The sequence below is a fragment of the Hyla sarda genome, chromosome 2, assembly GCF_029499605.1.
Source record: "Hyla sarda isolate aHylSar1 chromosome 2, aHylSar1.hap1, whole genome shotgun sequence".
NCBI classification, from domain to species: Eukaryota; Metazoa; Chordata; class Amphibia; order Anura; family Hylidae; genus Hyla; species Hyla sarda.
This window is the reverse complement of record NC_079190.1, coordinates 492,115,629-492,134,193: the sequence shown is the minus strand read 5'-3', so window position 1 is coordinate 492,134,193 and position 18,565 is coordinate 492,115,629. Positions and strand designations below refer to the sequence as shown.

At 41.6% G+C, this 18,565-nt stretch overlaps 2 protein-coding genes across 4 annotated transcripts in view; one reads left to right on the top strand and one right to left on the bottom strand.

Moving 5' to 3' along the window:
• The window catches only part of ERG (ETS transcription factor ERG), a 414,806-nt gene that overhangs the window by 258,933 nt on the left and 137,308 nt on the right, over positions 1–18,565 (top strand). The window lies entirely within an intron of this gene.
• Positions 1–18,565, bottom strand: part of LOC130357159 (fatty acyl-CoA hydrolase precursor, medium chain-like) — a 70,870-nt gene that overhangs the window by 21,605 nt on the left and 30,700 nt on the right. The gene's annotated exons all lie outside the window — the stretch shown is intronic.

Here is an 18,565-nt window from a genome sequence, read left to right as displayed (position 1 = left end):
GGCCGATATTTGCGAATATTTGCATATTCGCAGATACGAAATATTTGCGCTCCAATAATATTGGAGCTTTCTTTGGACCACAAGCAGAAGCAGGGAGGGATGATCACTTGTTTTTACACAGTACACGTCATTGTTGTGATGTTAACTGTGAAGAAAGAAAAAAAAATAATATTCATCATTACGAATATATAGTCATGGCTGTAAATGTTGGCACCCCTGAAATTTTTCAAGAAAATGAAGTATTTCTCACAGAAAAGGATTGCAGTAAGAGGAAAAAAACACAAATTGGACATAATGTCAGACCAAACTCCAAAAATGGGCTGGACAAAATTATTGACACCCTTAACTTAACACTGTATGCTTGAGAAAGACCTCATTGTGTAGGTTGAAACGTCTCTGTAACTTATTGGGTGAATAAACCTCACTATACTGAATAGCTGGAGTTTCATCTTTACTCATTTTTTTGGGATTTGTTATATTCTGATGTGAGGTATAGAGGAATCCATAATTTGATATAAGGAATAGGGGGATGTAAAGAATGGGGGTCTATATTTTGATTAGTGGAATAGGGGATATATACTCTGATGTGAGGAATGGGGGTCTGTAGTCTGGTGTGTGTGTGTGTGTGTGTGTGTGTGTGTGTGTGTGGAATCAGGGTCTATAGTCTGATGGGAGGAATGGCAGTCTATAGTCTGGTGTGTGGAATGGGGGTCTATAGTCTGATGTGAAGAATGGGGGTCTATAGTCTGATGTGAGGAATGGGCATCTATAGTCTGGTGTGTGGAATGGGGGGGTCTATAGTCTGATTTGAAGAATGGGGTCTATAGTCTGATGTGAGGAATGGGCGTCTATAGTCTGATGTGAGGAATGGGGGTCTATAGTCTGGTGTGTGGAATGGGGGTCTATGGTCTGATGGGAGGAATGGCTGTCTATAGTCTGATGTGAGGAATGGGGGTCTATGGTTTGTTGTGAAGAATGGGGGTCTATAGTCTGATGTGAAGAATGGGGGTCTATAGTCTGATGTGAAGAATGGGGGTCTATAGTCTGATGTGAGGAATGGGCGTCTATAGTTTGATGTGAGGAATGGGGGTCTATAGTCTGGTGTGTGGAATGGGGGTCTGTAGTCTGATGTGAGAAATGGGGGTCTATAGTCTGATGTGAGGAATTGGGGTCTATAGTCTGGTGTGTGGAATGGGTGTTTATAGTCTGATGTGAGGAATGGGGGTCTGTAGTCTGATGTGAGGAATGGGGGTCTGTAGTCTGATGTGAGGAATGGGGGGTCTATAGTCTGATGTGAGGAATGGGGGTCTATAGTCTTATGTGAAAAATGGGGGTCTGTAGTCTGATGTGAAAAATGGGGGTCTATAGTCTGATGTGAAGAATTGGGGTTTATAGTCTAATGTGAGGAATGAGAGTCTATAGTCTGGTGTGAGGAATGGGGGTCTATAGTCTGGTGTGAAGAATTGGGGTCTATAGTCTGGTGTGTGGAATGGGTGTTTATAGTCTGATGTGAGGAATGGGGGTCTATAGTCTGGTGTGAAGAATTGGGGTCTATAGTCTGGTGTGTGGAATGGGTGTTTATAGTCTGATGTGAGGAATGGGGGTCTGTTGTCTGATGTGAGGAATGGGGGTCTGTTGTCTGATGTGAGGAATGTCGGTCTATAGTCGGGTGTATGGAATGGGGGCTTATAGTTTGATGTAAGGAATGGCGGTCTATAGTCTGCTGGTAAGAATGTGGATCTGCAGTTGGTTGTGAGGTATAGGGGATCTATAGCCTAATGTGAAGGATTGTGGTCTATTTTCTAATGTAAAGAATAGGGGATCTATAGACTGCTGTTAAGAATGTGGGTCTATAATCTTATGGGAGGAATGGGGGGGGGGGGCTGTAGCCTGATGTGAAGTATAGGGAGGGTCTATAGTCTTATATGCAAACTAGAGGGGTCTATAGCCTGATGTGAAGTATAGGGGGGTCTATAGTCTTATATGCAGACTAGAGGGGTCTATAACCTGATGTGAACAATGGGTCTAAATAGTCTGATGGCATCTGGCGCTCCTAAAGGCAATGTCCCCCTGGCAGCACGTCAAGTGCATAAATCTATGCAAATATTTACCATCACTGATAGTTACGAGAACTTCCATGCGCTAACATAACCACTATGTACCAGCTCAGTACAACCAGTAACATTCGTGTGTGTGAGGCCTAACACTCGCCAACTCACTCATCGTAAAGAGTAACATAAATTTTTGTTAAACAAATCTTTCCTCAGATTTAGCAGCCTAGAAATGCTGATAAATTGCCCTTCATGAGCGTTTCCGCATAACCAATAAAGCAAATACAGACACAAACTGTAAAAAAAAAAATTAATATATATATATATATATGAAATGTCTGAGTTTTTTTTGCCAAGTGGTATAAAAGGTGATATATTGAATTTGGCCCGGACCCTGTTTAAGTTTGTTTAAGTGCACATTTTTACATTGAAGTTGAGTTCCCTCCGATGCTCAGTCCATTGCATGGAAACATTTCGAGGAACTGACAATAAAACTCGCTCTAATCACTTTGCAAACAGTTCGATCTTCTGTCCGTCGAGATGTTTTTCCAGGCTGACTCAAGAAGTATTCAAACATATGTTCGGCAAATATTCCAAGTTTTATGCCACTGCCAATAAAGAATTAATATTTACAAGAGAACTTTGTAGAAAACTAGGGAAAATTTTTGGAAAATCTACATTTAGTTATAAAGAAAGGGGAAAAAAATATAACTAAAATATAAATTTAGCAATAAAAATTCTAAATTAACAATTTGCAAAGAAGTGAGCTCAAAATGTCTAAAAATATAAAAATTTGTAAAAATATATAAAATTTTAATTTGCAATTGAAATCAATCTTATTAAAGTGAAGCTTAACATTTTGAGGCCCCTCAAGAGTGTTGGCCCATGACCACCCATGTGGTACTTTCTGACCTGTCAATGACACATGATGTCTACCGTTGACATTAGAACAAGATAGTCAAAACTGGTGACCTTGGTCGGAGGGTAGGATAAGAGTGAACCGTGCTTCTTCGCACATCTTATCAAAGAGATTCTTTACCATCTCAGGTGTGTATCATAAATACATAATCCCATTTGCTAATGCAATTTATAATACCTTCTAGCTTTCTGGCTGCTAAGGGCATGCCAACCATAGAGAGTGATCATGTGGCTGCTATGGGGCCCTTGGACTGGTCCATTTATTTCCTGAAATGTAGCTCTTTGGAGAAAGAAGTCCAAATTAGTTTCCTAACAGTAGTTAGGAAACCATGGATGACTTCTGTCCCCAAGAAGTTACATTTCTAGAAGTTAATGGATTAGGGTTTTAAATTAAAGGGGTACTCCGAACCAAGACACCTTATCCCCTATCCAAAGGATAGGGGACAAGATGTCTGATCGCGAGGGTTTTGCCACTGGGGACCCCCGCAATCTCGGTTGCGGCACCCCAGACATCCGATGCACGGAGCGAACTTCACTCCGTGACGGATGACTGGCGATGTGGGGCGGAGGCTCATGATGTCACGGTCACGCCCAGATTTTGACGTCACGGCCATGCCCCCTCAATGCAAGTCTATGGGAGGGGGCGTGACGGCCATCACGCCCCCTCCCATAGACTTGCATTGAGGGACGTGGCTGTGATGTCATGAGCAGGGCATGGCCATGACGTAACAAGCCTCCAGCGCTGCACCCGGCACTCTAAATGGACGCTGGGTGCAGCAGAGAGATTGTGGGGTCCCCTACGGCGGGACCCCTGCGATCACACATCTTGTCTCCTATCCTTTGGATAGGGGATAAGATGTCCTAAGGCGGAGTACCCCTTTAGGAGTCATTGAAAGCAAGAAGAAATAAACAACAGACCATCCTGTCCTGAAGAAGCCCTGTCATATGCCAAACTCTACGTCAAAGAAGTCACTGTGAATTTTAAGACATATTAAATGTTGTCCCGGTGTTTGGTCACTTTGCTTCTTAGTCATGATGCTGGGCGAGAAGAATAAGGTCATCTCTACGCATTTCGCTTTCTTATTTTTAGCTCTCACCTTAAAACACCCTTGTGATTATGTCATGATGTGATTTTTCCACCTCATTTCCCAGATGGATTCCAAAAACTTTCATTGCAGAGTAATCTTACTTCATCACTGTTTAACTTTTTCCATTGATGATCTTTCCGCCCAGAACTTAAGAACTAAAGAACGTGTGACATGTTCTTAAACAGCAAGCAAGGCTGGCCAAGCCGGGAGCCTCAGTAACAAAATGGAGGAAATCAGTATCGAAAGAGCTTGGCTGCCCAATAATAAACCTCGGGCTTCTAAAAGTTCTGGTGCCCATAAACCTTCCATAGCTGTTGGCCAACACTCCGCAGACAGCTAGTCCTCCCATCTTCCCTATACACAGGCATGCTCAATTCAGCAAGCATGTGCTCTCGATGGAGAGTAGACATTACTTGTGGCACCTCATCTCCCTTGAAAACAAAACAAACTCCATACACGTGTAAACTCTATACATAAGATAGTTGATCTGACCAAAATGGATGGGTTTGGCCGACTTTGCTTTTATGTGTATGGGCACCTTTAGACTGTACATCAATTAATTCGTCAGCACTTCAGAGCTTTGCTTCCTACTAGAAAATAGGTCAGCCATTTTGAATGTCGGCGGCCAACAACAGCCGGGACTCACGGCTAATATCGGACATCACCGATCGTGGTGATGCCCGGTATTAACCCTTCAGATGCGGTGATCAAAGTTGATTGCCGCATCTGGAGTGAAAGTGAAACCTTCCCGGCAGCTCAGTCATGATGTTTGGGACCACCGCGGTGAAATTGCGGCATCCCGAACAGCTTGCAGGACATGAGGAGGATCCCTACCTGCCTCCTCGCTGTCCGATCGCTGAATGACTGCTCCGTGCCTGAGATCCAGACTGCATGGCAGTGATCAGTGTAGGAAATCAGTGTGTGCAATGTTATAGCCCCTTATGGGAGCTATAACACTGCAAAAAAAAGTTTTAATAAATGTGATTTAACCCCTTCCCTAATAAAAGTCTGAATCACCCCCCTTTTCACATAAAAAAAAAAATGTAAATAAAAATAAATATAAACATATGTGGTATCACCACAATCCAAACAAAAAAAATATATTGTTAATTAAACTGCACGGTCAATGGCGTACACGTGATAAAATCAAAAATAGCATATTTTTTGGTCACTTTTTATACCATAAAAAAATTAATAAAAAGCGATCAAAAAGTCAGACCAAAACAAAAATTGTACGCATAAAAACTTCAGATCACGGTGCAGAAAATTATCCCTCATACCGGCCCATACGTGGAAAAATATAAAAGTTATAGGGGTCAGAAAGGGACATTTTTAAAGGTATTCATTTTAGTGCATGTAGTTATGATTTTTTCCACAAGTAAGACAAAATCAAACCTATATAAGTAGGGGATCATTTTAATCGTATGGACCTACAGAATAAAGAGAAGGTGTCATTACTGAAAAATGCACCGCATAAAAACAGAAGCCCCCAAAAGTTACTAAGTGGTGTTTTTTTTCTTCAATTTTGTCGCACAATGATTTTTTTTGTTTCACCGTAGATTTTTGGGGAAAATGACTGATGTCACTGCAAGGTAGAATTGGTGGAGCAAAAAATAAGCCATCATATGGATTTTTAGGTGGAAAATTTAAAGGGTTATGATTTTTAAAAGGCAAGGAGGAAAAAACTAAGTCCTTAAGGGGTTAAATCTATTTTTCCCTTCTAAGATAATTATGGCACACACACAATTTGTCTAATGGGTAAGATCCCTATTGGGGCAGCAAGGACCCCCTAACCTCCTTTCTGGCAGATACATCCAGCCACAGCAAGAACAGAGAGGTGGCCCCCATAATGTGCACGGCTCTTAGTCTTAGAGTTAGACATGGAGACTTGAGACACGTCTTCAAAAGAAATTTTCTGCAAAATATTTCTTATAGCAGTAAAATATTTTGAAACTTTGACTAAATGTTAGTCAGCCGCTGATATAAGCTCTTTAACATGTCCGGCATTCTAATTTTAGAAAATAAAAGAATTTTTATTCACATTTGCGGAATGCATTAGTCAATTGTGTTTGGGAAGCAGGATGCACGTTCATTTAGAAAACTCGCCGTCATGGAATGTAGGTTAGCCACTAACGCAATTTTTGGATCTCCGTTTTTCAAAATGTTTTAAGTTTAAATAATATATACGGTATATTGAAATATATTCATAAATTTCTAAAGAATTGATCCTCAACCAGCATGCTCTGGGAACCACAGGTTGTTGGGCACACTTGGAGTTGGTGAACAATGGTTGGGGAACAATGGTTAAAAACCAATAGTGGTGTACCACAAGGATCTGCACTGAGCCAGTTCCTTTCAGTCTCTAATGATCTTGTAGGTTGATGTGAAAATATAGTTTTAGTTTTTTTGCTGATAATATAAAACTTTGTAGGATACTGAAAATGTGGCTTGATTGTTAAATATTTCAGAAAAATCGAGATAAGCTTGAAACATGCAGGAGCAAATAAAAATAAGAAGGGATATATGTAATGTAATAGACATGGACCACATAACAGGATAAAAGAAGGGACTGTCAACTCGTAAAAGGGGTACTCCGCTGCTCAGCGTTTGGTACAAACTGTTCCGAACGCTGGAGCCGGTGCCGGGAGCTCGTGACGTCATAGCCACCCCCTCAATGTAAGTCTATTGGAGGGGGCGTGACGGATGTCATGCCCCCTCCTATAGACTTGCATTGAGGGGGTGGGGCATCACGTCATGAGGGGGCGGGGCTATGATGTCACGAGCTTCCGGCGCTGGCTCCAGCGTTCGAAACAGTGTGTTCCAAACACTGAGCAGCGGAGTACCCCTTTAAAGCAGAAAATACTCCTTGTCAGGACCTTCTATTGACATTAATGGGGTTTTGATTACAGGCAGAATTTCCACAGGGAAATTTTCTGCTGAGAATCTGCTCCAAATGACTTGAATGCCATGGTTTTTGCATGGAAAAGTAAATTCTATGAGGAAATTCTGCTGTGTGAATGTAGCCTTAGTGGCTTCAAATACCACGTGCTTGTTCACATTCTTCTGGTTTTTGTAGACTAGCTTTGGGTTCTTTTTAGGTTTTCCCAAGTATTAATCACGACTGTGATTTCCCATGAGGTCCCTGGTATCAGGCCATCTCTCTCTCTCTGAGATTCAGCTTCTACAAACTGTTTCTCTCCCTGAAAGCTAAACTTGTAGCAGGCTATTTCCCTCTCTGTAAAGCAGCTCTTGTAGCAGACCATTTCCCTCTCTGTAAAGCAGATCTTATAGCAGGCTATTTCTCTCTCTCTCTCTGTAAAGCAGCTCTTATAGGCTATTTCCGTCTCTGTAAAGCAGCTCTTATAGCAGGCTATTTCCGTCTCTGTAAAGCAGCTCTTATAGCAGGCTATTTCTGTCTCTGTAAAGCAGCTCTTATAGCAGGCTATTTCCGTCTCTGTAAAGCAGCTCTTATAGCAGGCTATTTCCGTCTCTGTAAAGCAGCTCTTATGGCAGGCTATTTCCCTCTCTGTAAAGCAGCTCTTATGGGAGGCTATTTCCATCTCTGTAAAGCAGCTCTTATAGCAGGCTATTTCCCTCTCTGTAAAGCAGCTCTTATAGCAGGCTATTTCCCTCTCTGTAAAGCAGCTCTTATAGCAGGCTATTTCCATCTCTGTAAAGCATCTTTTTGTAGCAGACTATTTCTCTCTCTGTAAAGCAGTTCTTGTAGCAGGCTATTTCTCTCTAAGTAAAGCATGTCTTGTAGCAGACTATTTCTCTCTCTGTAAAGCAGTTCTTGTAGCAAGCTATTTTCCTTCCTGTAAAGCTGCTCTTGTAGCAGACTATTTCACTCTTTGTAAAGCAGCTATTTTAGTAGGCTATCAACCTCTCTGTAAAGCAGCCCTTGCAGCAGGTTATTTCCCTCTATACAAAGTAGGTCCTATAGCAGGCTACCCACCTTTCTATAGAGCAGCTTTTGTAACAGGCTGTCTCCCTCTCTGTAATGCACTTATAGTACCAGGTTATTTCTCTTTCTGTGAAGCAGTTCTTGTAGCAGGCTATTTCCCTCTCTGTAAAGCTGCTCTTATAGCAGGCTATTTCCGTCTCTGTAAAGCAGCTCTTATAGCAGGCTATTTCCGTCTCTGTAAAGCAGCTCTTAAAGCAGGCTATTTCCGTCTCTGTAAAGCAGCTCTTATGGCAGGCTATTTCCCTCTCTGTAAAGCAGCTCTTATGGGAGGCTATTTCCGTCTCTGTAAAGCAGCTCTTATAGCAGGCTATTTCCCTCTCTGTAAAGCAGCTCTTATAGTAGGCTATTTCCATCTCTGTAAAGCATCTTTTTGTAGCAGACTATTTCTCTCCCTGTAAAGCAGTTCTTGTAGCAGGCTATTTCTCTCTAAGTAAAGCATGTCTTGTAGCAGACTATTTCTCTCTCTGTAAAGCAGTTCTTGTAGCAAGCTATTTTCCTTCCTGTAAAGCTGCTCTTGTAGCAGACTATTTCACTCTTTGTAAAGCAGCTATTTTAGTAGGCTATCAACCTCTCTGTAAAGCAGCCCTTGCAGCAGGTTATTTCCCTCTATACAAAGTAGGTCCTATAGCAGGCTACCCACCTTTCTATATAGCAGCTTTTGTAACAGGCTGTCTCCCTCTCTGTAATGCACTTATAGTACCAGGTTATTTCTCTCTCTGTGAAGCAGTTCTTGTAGCAGGCTATTTCCCTCTCTGTAAAGCTGCTCTTATAGCAGGCTATTGCCGTCTCTGTAAAGCAGCTCTTATAGCAGGCTATTTCCGTCTCTGTAAAGCAGCTCTTATGGCAGGCTATTTCCCTCTCTGTAAAGCAGCTCTTATGGGAGGCTATTTCCGTCTCTGTAAAGCAGCTCTTATAGCAGGCTATTTCCCTCTCTGTAAAGCAGCTCTTATAGCAGGCTATTTCCCTCTCTGTAAAGCAGCTCTTATAGCAGGCTATTTCCATCTCTGTAAAGCATCTTTTTGTAGCAGACTATTTCTCTCCCTGTAAAGCAGTTCTTGTAGCAGGCTATTTCTCTCTAAGTAAAGCATGTCTTGTAGCAGACTATTTCTCTCTCTGTAAAGCAGTTCTTGTAGCAAGCTATTTTCCTTCCTGTAAAGCTGCTCTTGTAGCAGACTATTTCACTCTTTGTAAAGCAGCTATTTTAGTAGGCTATCAACCTCTCTGTAAAGCAGCCCTTGCAGCAGGTTATTTCCCTCTATACAAAGTAGGTCCTATAGCAGGCTACCCACCTTTCTATATAGCAGCTTTTGTAACAGGCTGTCTCCCTCTCTGTAATGCACTTATAGTACCAGGTTATTTCTCTCTCTGTGAAGCAGTTCTTGTAGCAGGCTATTTCCCTCTCTGTAAAGCTGCTCTTATAGCAGGCTATTTCCGTCTCTGTAAAGCAGCTCTTATAGCAGGCTATTTCCGTCTCTGTAAAGCAGCTCTTAAAGCAGGCTATTTCCGTCTCTGTAAAGCAGCTCTTATGGCAGGCTATTTCCCTCTCTGTAAAGCAGCTCTTATGGGAGGCTATTTCCGTCTCTGTAAAGCAGCTCTTATAGCAGGCTATTTCCCTCTCTGTAAAGCAGCTCTTATAGCAGGCTATTTCCCTCTCTGTAAAGCAGCTCTTATAGCAGGCTATTTCCATCTCTGTAAAGCATCTTTTTGTAGCAGACTATTTCTCTCCCTGTAAAGCAGTTCTTGTAGCAGGCTATTTCTCTCTAAGTAAAGCATGTCTTGTAGCAGACTATTTCTCTCTCTGTAAAGCAGTTCTTGTAGCAAGCTATTTTCCTTCCTGTAAAGCTGCTCTTGTAGCAGACTATTTCACTCTTTGTAAAGCAGCTATTTTAGTAGGCTATCAACCTCTCTGTAAAGCAGCCCTTGCAGCAGGTTATTTCCCTCTATACAAAGTAGGTCCTATAGCAGGCTACCCACCTTTCTATATAGCAGCTTTTGTAACAGGCTGTCTCCCTCTCTGTAATGCACTTATAGTACCAGGTTATTTCTCTCTCTGTGAAGCAGTTCTTGTAGCAGGCTATTTCCCTCTCTGTAAAGCTGCTCTTATAGCAGGCTATTGCCGTCTCTGTAAAGCAGCTCTTATAGCAGGCTATTTCCGTCTCTGTAAAGCAGCTCTTATGGCAGGCTATTTCCCTCTCTGTAAAGCAGCTCTTATGGGAGGCTATTTCCGTCTCTGTAAAGCAGCTCTTATAGCAGGCTATTTCCCTCTCTGTAAAGCAGCTCTTATAGCAGGCTATTTCCCTCTCTGTAAAGCAGCTCTTATAGCAGGCTATTTCCATCTCTGTAAAGCATCTTTTTGTAGCAGACTATTTCTCTCCCTGTAAAGCAGTTCTTGTAGCAGGCTATTTCTCTCTAAGTAAAGCATGTCTTGTAGCAGACTATTTCTCTCTCTGTAAAGCAGTTCTTGTAGCAAGCTATTTTCCTTCCTGTAAAGCTGCTCTTGTAGCAGACTATTTCACTCTTTGTAAAGCAGCTATTTTAGTAGGCTATCAACCTCTCTGTAAAGCAGCCCTTGCAGCAGGTTATTTCCCTCTATACAAAGTAGGTCCTATAGCAGGCTACCCACCTTTCTATATAGCAGCTTTTGTAACAGGCTGTCTCCCTCTCTGTAATGCACTTATAGTACCAGGTTATTTCTCTCTCTGTGAAGCAGTTCTTGTAGCAGGCTATTTCCCTCTCTGTAAAGCTGCTCTTATAGCAGGCTATTTCCGTCTCTGTAAAGCAGCTCTTATAGCAGGCTATTTCCGTCTCTGTAAAGCAGCTCTTAAAACAGGCTATTTCCGTCTCTGTAAAGCAGCTCTTATGGCAGGCTATTTCCCTCTCTGTAAAGCAGCTCTTATGGGAGGCTATTTCCGTCTCTGTAAAGCAGCTCTTATAGCAGGCTATTTCCCTCTCTGTAAAGCAGCTCTTATAGCAGGCTATTTCCCTCTCTGTAAAGCAGCTCTTATAGCAGGCTATTTCCATCTCTGTAAAGCATCTTTTTGTAGCAGACTATTTCTCTCCCTGTAAAGCAGTTCTTGTAGCAGGCTATTTCTCTCTAAGTAAAGCATGTCTTGTAGCAGACTATTTCTCTCTCTGTAAAGCAGTTCTTGTAGCAAGCTATTTTCCTTCCTGTAAAGCTGCTCTTGTAGCAGACTATTTCACTCTTTGTAAAGCAGCTATTTTAGTAGGCTATCAACCTCTCTGTAAAGCAGCCCTTGCAGCAGGTTATTTCCCTCTATACAAAGTAGGTCCTATAGCAGGCTACCCACCTTTCTATATAGCAGCTTTTGTAACAGGCTGTCTCCCTCTCTGTAATGCACTTATAGTACCAGGTTATTTCTCTCTCTGTGAAGCAGTTCTTGTAGCAGGCTATTTCCCTCTCTGTAAAGCTGCTCTTATAGCAGGCTATTTCCCTCTCTGTAAAGCTGCTCTAATAGCAGGCTATTTCTCTCTCTTTAAGCAGCTCTTATAGCATGCTATTGCTCTCTCTCTGTAAAGCAGCTCTTGTAGCAGGCTATTTTCCTCTCTGTGAAGCAGCTCTTATAGCATGCTATTTTCTTCTCTGTAAAGCAGCTCTTGTAGCAGGCTATTTCCCTCTCTCTGTAAAGCAGCTCTTATAGCAGGCTATTTCTCTCTCTGTAAAGCAGTTCTTGTATTAGGCTATTTCCCTCCTTGTAAAGGAGATCTTATAGCAGGCTATTTCTCTCTATGTAAAGCATCTCTTGTAGCAGACTATTTCTCTCTATGTAAAGCATCTCTTGTAGCAGGCTATTTCTATCTCTGTGAAGCAGTTCTTGTAGCAGGCTATTTCCCTCTTTGTAAAGCAGCTCTTTTAGTAGGATATTTCCCTCTCTGTAAAGCAGCCCTTGCATCAGGTTATTTTCCTCTATACAAAGTAGGTCCTGTAGCAGGCTACCCCTATAAAGCAGCTCTTGTAGCAGGCTGTCTCCTTCTCTGTAATGAACTTATAGTACCAGGTTATTTCTCGCTCTGTAAAACAGCTCTTGCTGCAGTCTCTCCCTCTCTCTCTCTCTCTCTCTCTCTCTCTCTCTCTCTCTCTCTCTCTCTTTTTTCACTCTCTCTCTCTCTCTCTGTAAAGCAGTTCTTGTGGCAGGCTATTTCCCTATCTGTAAAGCAGATCTTATAGCAGGCTATTTCTCTTTCTCTCTCTGTAAAGCAGCTCTTATAGGCTTTTTCCGTCTCTGTAAAGCAGCTCTTATAGCAGGCTATTTCCGTCTCTGTAAAGCAGCTCTTATATCAGGCTATTTTCGTCTCTGTAAAGCAGCTCTTGTAGCAGGCTAGTTCCGTCTCTGTAAAGCAGCTCTTATAGCAGGCTATTTCCGTCTCTGTAAAGCAGCTCTTATAGCAGGCTATTTCCATCTCTGCAAAGCAGCTCTTATAGCAGGCTATTTCCGTCTCTGTAAAGCAGCTCTTATGGCAGGCTATTTCCCTCTCTGTAAAGCAGCTCTTATGGCAGGCTATTTCCGTCTCTGTAAAGCAGCTCTTATGGCAGGCTATTTCCGTCTCTGTAAAGCAACTCTTATATCAGGCTATTTCCCTCTCTGTAAAGCAGCTCTTAAAGCAGGCTATTTCCCTCTCTGTAAAGCAGCTCTTATAGCAGGCTATTTCCATCTCTGTAAAGCATCTTTTTGTAGCAGACTACTTCTCTCTCTGTAAAGCAGTTCTTGTAGCAGGCTATTTCTCTCTAAGTAAAGCATGTCTTGTAGCAGACTATTTCTTTCTCTGTAAAGCAGTTCTTGTAGCAAGCTATTTTCCTTCCTGTAAAGTTGCTCTTGTAGCAGGCTATTTCCCTCTTTGTAAAGCAGCTATTTTAGTAGGCTATCAACCTATCTGTAAAGCAGCCCTTGCAGCAGGTTATTTCCCTCTATACAAAGTAGGCCCTGTAGCAGGCTACCTCCCTTTCTATATAGCAGCTCTTGTAACAGGCTGTCTCCCTCTCTGTAATGCACTTATAGTACCAGGTTATTTCTCTCTCTGTGAAGCAGTTCTTGTAGCAGGCTATTTCCCTCTCTGTAAAGCTGCTCTTATAGCAAGCTATTTCCCTCTCTGTAAAGCTGCTCTTATAGCAAGCTATTTCTCTCTCTGTAAAGCAGCTCTTATAGCATGCTATTGCTCTCTCTGTAAAGCAGCTCTTGTAGCAGGCTATTTTCCTCTCTGTGAAGCAGCTCTTATAGCAGGCTAATTCTCTCTCTGTAAAGCAGTTCTTGTAGCAGGTTATTTCCCTCTTTGTGAAGCAGCTCTTATAGCAGGCTATTTCTCTCTATGTAAAGCATCTCTTGTAGCAGGCTATTTCCCTCTTTGTGAAGCAGCTCTTATAGCAGGCTATTTCTCTCTATGTAAAGCATCTCTTGTAGCAGACTATTTCTATCTCTGTGAAGCAGTTCTTGTAGCAGGCTATTTTCCTACCTGTAAAGCAGTTCTTGTAGCAGGCTAGTTCCCTCTTTGTAAAGCAGCTCTCTTAGTAGGCTATCTCCCTCTCTGTAAAGCAGCCGTTGCATCAGGTTGTTTCCCTCTATACAAAGCAGCTCTTGTAGCAGGCTGTCTCCTTCTCTGTAATGCACTTATAGTACCAGGTTATTTCTCGCTCTGTAAAACAGCTCTTGCTGCAGTCTCTCTCTCTCTCCCACTCTCTCTCTCTCTCTCTCTCTCTCTCTCTCCAAAGCAGCATTGTAGCAGGCTGTCTCTCTCGCTGAGGATGGACTGCTAACAGCACTCTACATGCACCAGTGTACCAACCAACTACTCTGCACACGTCAGTTCTAAGTGGCACGTGTCTCGTGCCACTTAAATGGGCACTCTCATTAAAACTATTTTTTGCTATTGCACTCCTTATGGTAAATGATATTTCTAACATACTTTGTTTAAAAAAAATTAAGTTTTCTATGTTTTATTTGTGCTTAACCCCTTAAGGACCAAGCCCATTTTCACCTTAAAGACCAGAGCATTTTTTTCACATCTGACCACTGTCACTTAAGCATTAATAACTCTGGGATGCTTTTACTTATGAATTTGATTCCAAGATTGTTTTTTTGGTGACATATTCTACTTTAACATAGCAGTAAAATTTCGACGATACTTGCATCAATTCTTGGTGAAAAATTCCCAAATTTCATGAAAAATTTGAAAATTTTGAATTTTTTTTAACTTTGAAGCTTTCTGCTTGTAAGGAAAATGGATATTCAAAATATTTTTTTTTTATTCACATTTCCAATATGTCTACTTTATGTTTGCATCATAAAGTTGACATGTTTTTACTTATGGAAGACATCAGAGGGCTTCAAAGTATAGCAGCAATTTTCTAATTTTTCACAACATTTTCTAAATCTGAATCTTTCAGGGACCAGTTCAGTTTTGAAGTGGATTTGAAGGGCCTTCATATTAGAAATATCCCACAAATGACCCAATTATAAAAACTGCACCCCTCAAAGTATCCAAAATGACATTCAGTAAGTGTGTTAACCCTTTTGGTGTTTCACAGGAATAGCAAGAAAGTGAAGGAGAAAATTCAAAATCTGCATTTTTTACATGCTAACGGACATGGTGATAGAAAATGTATTGGACGTGTATACACGTCTATTTGCAGTAAGGGGTTAAAAAAAGCTCAAGAGCACATTTTCCCCCAACTCATACACAGACTTTGGACCAAAGTCCAAACACAGGAAGTGCAGCCTGGAGTGCTGAGGGGGGGGGGGGGTGTCCAACCAACAGTATATGGCAGTTATGTGTGAGAGGAGCTATGATTGGATGAGGCATGACAAACCCCCCCCCCCTCCCCTCAGCACTCCAGGCTGCACTTCCTGTGTTTGGGCTTCGGTGCAAAGTCTGTGTATGAGATGGGGGGAAAATGTGCTCTTGAGCTTTTTTAAGCACAAATAAAACATAGAAAACTTAGTTTTTTTTAAACAAAGTATATTAGAAATATTTTTCATTTACCATAAGGAGCGCAATAGCAAACATTAATTTTAATGAGAGTAACCCTGTAATAAATTCATCTCAGTTTCCACCATGCCTCCTCCAGCAACAAACGTAGTGTGAGAAAAAAATTCACGGACACTGAAATTCTCGCTTATTGGGGATTTTTAGTAAACCATCATGTGGCAATATTATTGATCCACACAAAGTTAAGTGCATAGTCCACGTTCATCATGCCATAACAAAGTCCATGGAGACATTGCAAGTGCTCTGTGAATAGTCTGAGAGCCTGCATGCTCTGGGATTAAAGGGGTACTCTGCCAAAAAAAAACATCTTATCCCATATTTAAAGCATAGGGGATAAGATGTTTGATTGCGGGACTCCCGCCGCTGGGGATCCTCACGATCTCCGATGCTGCACCCCAGTCATCCGTGCATGGAGCGAACTCCGCTCCATGCCGGATGACTGGCAACTACAGCTGCCACGTCCCCTCTATTCACCTCTATGGGAGGAGGTGTGATGGCTACTACGTAGCCGTCACGCTCCCTCCCATAGACATGAATGGAGGGGGCGTGGCGTCATGCCACGAAGGCGGAAGCTCCAAGCTTCCGCTTTCCGGACGCTGCCGAGCCAGAGATCATAGGGGTCTCCAGAGGTGGGATCCCCACGATCAGACATCTAATTAAAGGGGTGCTCCCGCGAAAAACATCTCATCCCCTATCCAAAGGATAGGGGATGAGATGTTTTTAGCAGGAGTACCCCTTTAACCCCTTAAGGACACATGATGTACTGGAACGTCATGTGTCCGCTCCCAATCTATAACACAGGGCCACGGCGGTGCCACGTCATAGCGGGTTGGGCCCGGCCTCTAACAACACAGTGTAAATAAAAATAAACATATATAGTATCGCTGCGTGCGGAAATGTCCGAATTATAAAAATATATCTATAATGAAACCACTCGGTCAATGGCGTGCGCGCAAAAAAATTCCAAAGTCCAAAATAGTGCATTTTTGGTCACTTTTTATATCATGAAAAAATGAATAAAAAGCAATCAATAAGTCCTATGAATGCAAAAATTGTATCGTTAAAAACTTCAGATCACGGCGCCAAAAATTAGCCCACATACCGCCCCATACGCGGAAAAATTAAAAAGTTATAGGGGTCAGAAATGACAATTTTAAACGTATTAATTTTCCTGCATGAAGTTATGATTTTTTCCAGAAGTCCGACAAAATCAAACCTATATAAGTAGGGGATCATTTTAATCGTATGGACCTACAGAATAAATATCAGGTGTCATTTTTACCGAAAAATGTACTACGTTGAAAAGTAGAATTGGTGGTGCAAAAAATAAGCAATCATATGGATTTTTAGGTGCAAAATTGAAAGAGTTATGATTTTTTAAAGGCAAAGAGCAAAAAACGAAAATGCAAAAACGGAAAAAACCCTGGTCCTTAAGGGGTTAATTTTGTGTTTTTCAGACTCTTATGAGATGATTCGAACAACATATGACTGCTGTTATCAGGGTTATCAGTTGCTGAGACAAAGATTTGAAATTTTTTTTATTTTTTTTATTTTTTATTTTTTTTAAACTTCCCGAGTGTTTCCACTTCATAAATGACTTAATCCAGTTCGGATTCTTAAAAGCAAATATGTCTGTGAAGAAATTCAGAGCGCGTCGCCTTCGTCGTGTCCGCATTATCAAACAGCGCCGATAATTGGGGCCATATTTGTTATTTCATACATTTTTAGCAGACCGTTACTTTTCTAAACGCTGCTAAAGTGATCTGACAAACGCCGATTGTGAAATTTTTTTGGCTTTGGCTAAAAGGCAATTCCTAAAGTCTGCCTATTATTATACGGGCTTCTCTATAATGATGTGATAAGCACCACTAGGCACTGCGCCAACTTTCAGAAGAATCCTCAGGAACTGGGGGGATCTGAGACCACTGTATAACAAGTACGACTGAGATACATTGTTCATTAGCCTGCGTCTGGACAAGTGTGAACTCAGCCGATAATGTACCTCCTTTAGTCTGGGCCAAGCATTGGGGGAGATTATCCGTAAAGACTTTGCTAAACTTCATCAACTAAGTTTTATTTATTTATTTATTTTTTTAAGGGGTTGTGTACGATTGAAGAATAGAGCCTACTTTAATTGTATCCCCCCCCCCCAAATAGCGCCACCTTGCCCACAGGCTGTGTCTGTAATTGCAGCTTAGCACCATTAACCCCTTAAGGACTGAGCGTTTTTCCGTTTTTGCACTTTCGTTTTTACCTCATCACACTTCTAAAAATCCTAACGCTTTAAATTTTGCACCTAAAAATCCATATGATGGCTTATTTTTTGCGCCACCAATTCTACTTTGCAGAGCTTTGCATTGATCAGTGTTATTCGCGGTCGATTGCTCAAGCCTGCATCTCAGGCTTGGAGCAATCAATCGCCGAAGGGACATGCTGGAGTCAGCTAAGAGGACCTCCGCTCGTGTCCCAGCTGATCGGGACACCGCATTTTCACTGCGGTGGTCCCGATCAGCCCCACTGAGCAGCCGGGCAGCTTTCACTTTCGTTTTTAGATGCGGCGTTCAACTTTGAACGCCGCATCTAAAGGGTTAATAGCGTGCAGCCACGGGTCCCGGCTTCAATTACATGCCGGAACCAACCCGATATGACTCGTTCTTGGTCGTTAAAGGGTTAAGGACATAGCGTTTTTCGTTTTTGCACTTTTTTTTTTCCTCCGTACTTTTAAAAATCATAACCCTTGCAATTTTCCCCCTAAAAATCCATATTATGGCTTATTTTTTGTGCACCACCAATTCTACTTTGCAGTGACATCAGTCATTTCACCCAAAAATTGTGCGACAAAATTGAAGAAAAAAATGTAATTTTTGGTGGCTTCCGTTTCTACGCAGTACATTTTTCAGTAAAAATAACACCTTATCTTTATTCTGTAGGTCCATACGATTAAAATGATCCCCTACTTATATAGGTTTGATTTTGTCGTACTTCTGGAAAAAATCATAACTACATGCAGGAAAATTAATACGTTTAAAAATGTCATCTTCTGACCCCTATAACTTTTTATTTTTCCGCATATAGGGATGTATGAGGGCTCATTTTTTGTACCGTGATCTGAAGATTTTAGCGGTACCATTTTTATTTCGATTGGACTTTTTAATCGCTTTTTATTTTTTTATGGTATAAAAAGTGACCAAAAATACTGTATTTTGGACTTTGGAATTTTTTTACGTTTACGCCATTGATCGTGCGGATTAAATAACTATATATTTTTAGAGATTGGACATTTATGCACGCGGCGATACCACATATGTTTATATTTATTTTTATTTACATAGGGGTTTTTTTTTATTGGGAAAAGGGGGGTGATTCTGACTTTTACTAGGGAAGGGGTTAAATCACATTTATTAACACTATATTTTCGCAATGTTATAGCCCTGATTTCCTACACTGATCACTGCCAGGCAATAGCCGGGCATTGATCAGTGTAATCGCCGCTCGAATGCTCCTGCCTGGATCTCAGTTAAAGGGGTACTCTGGTGAACATTTTT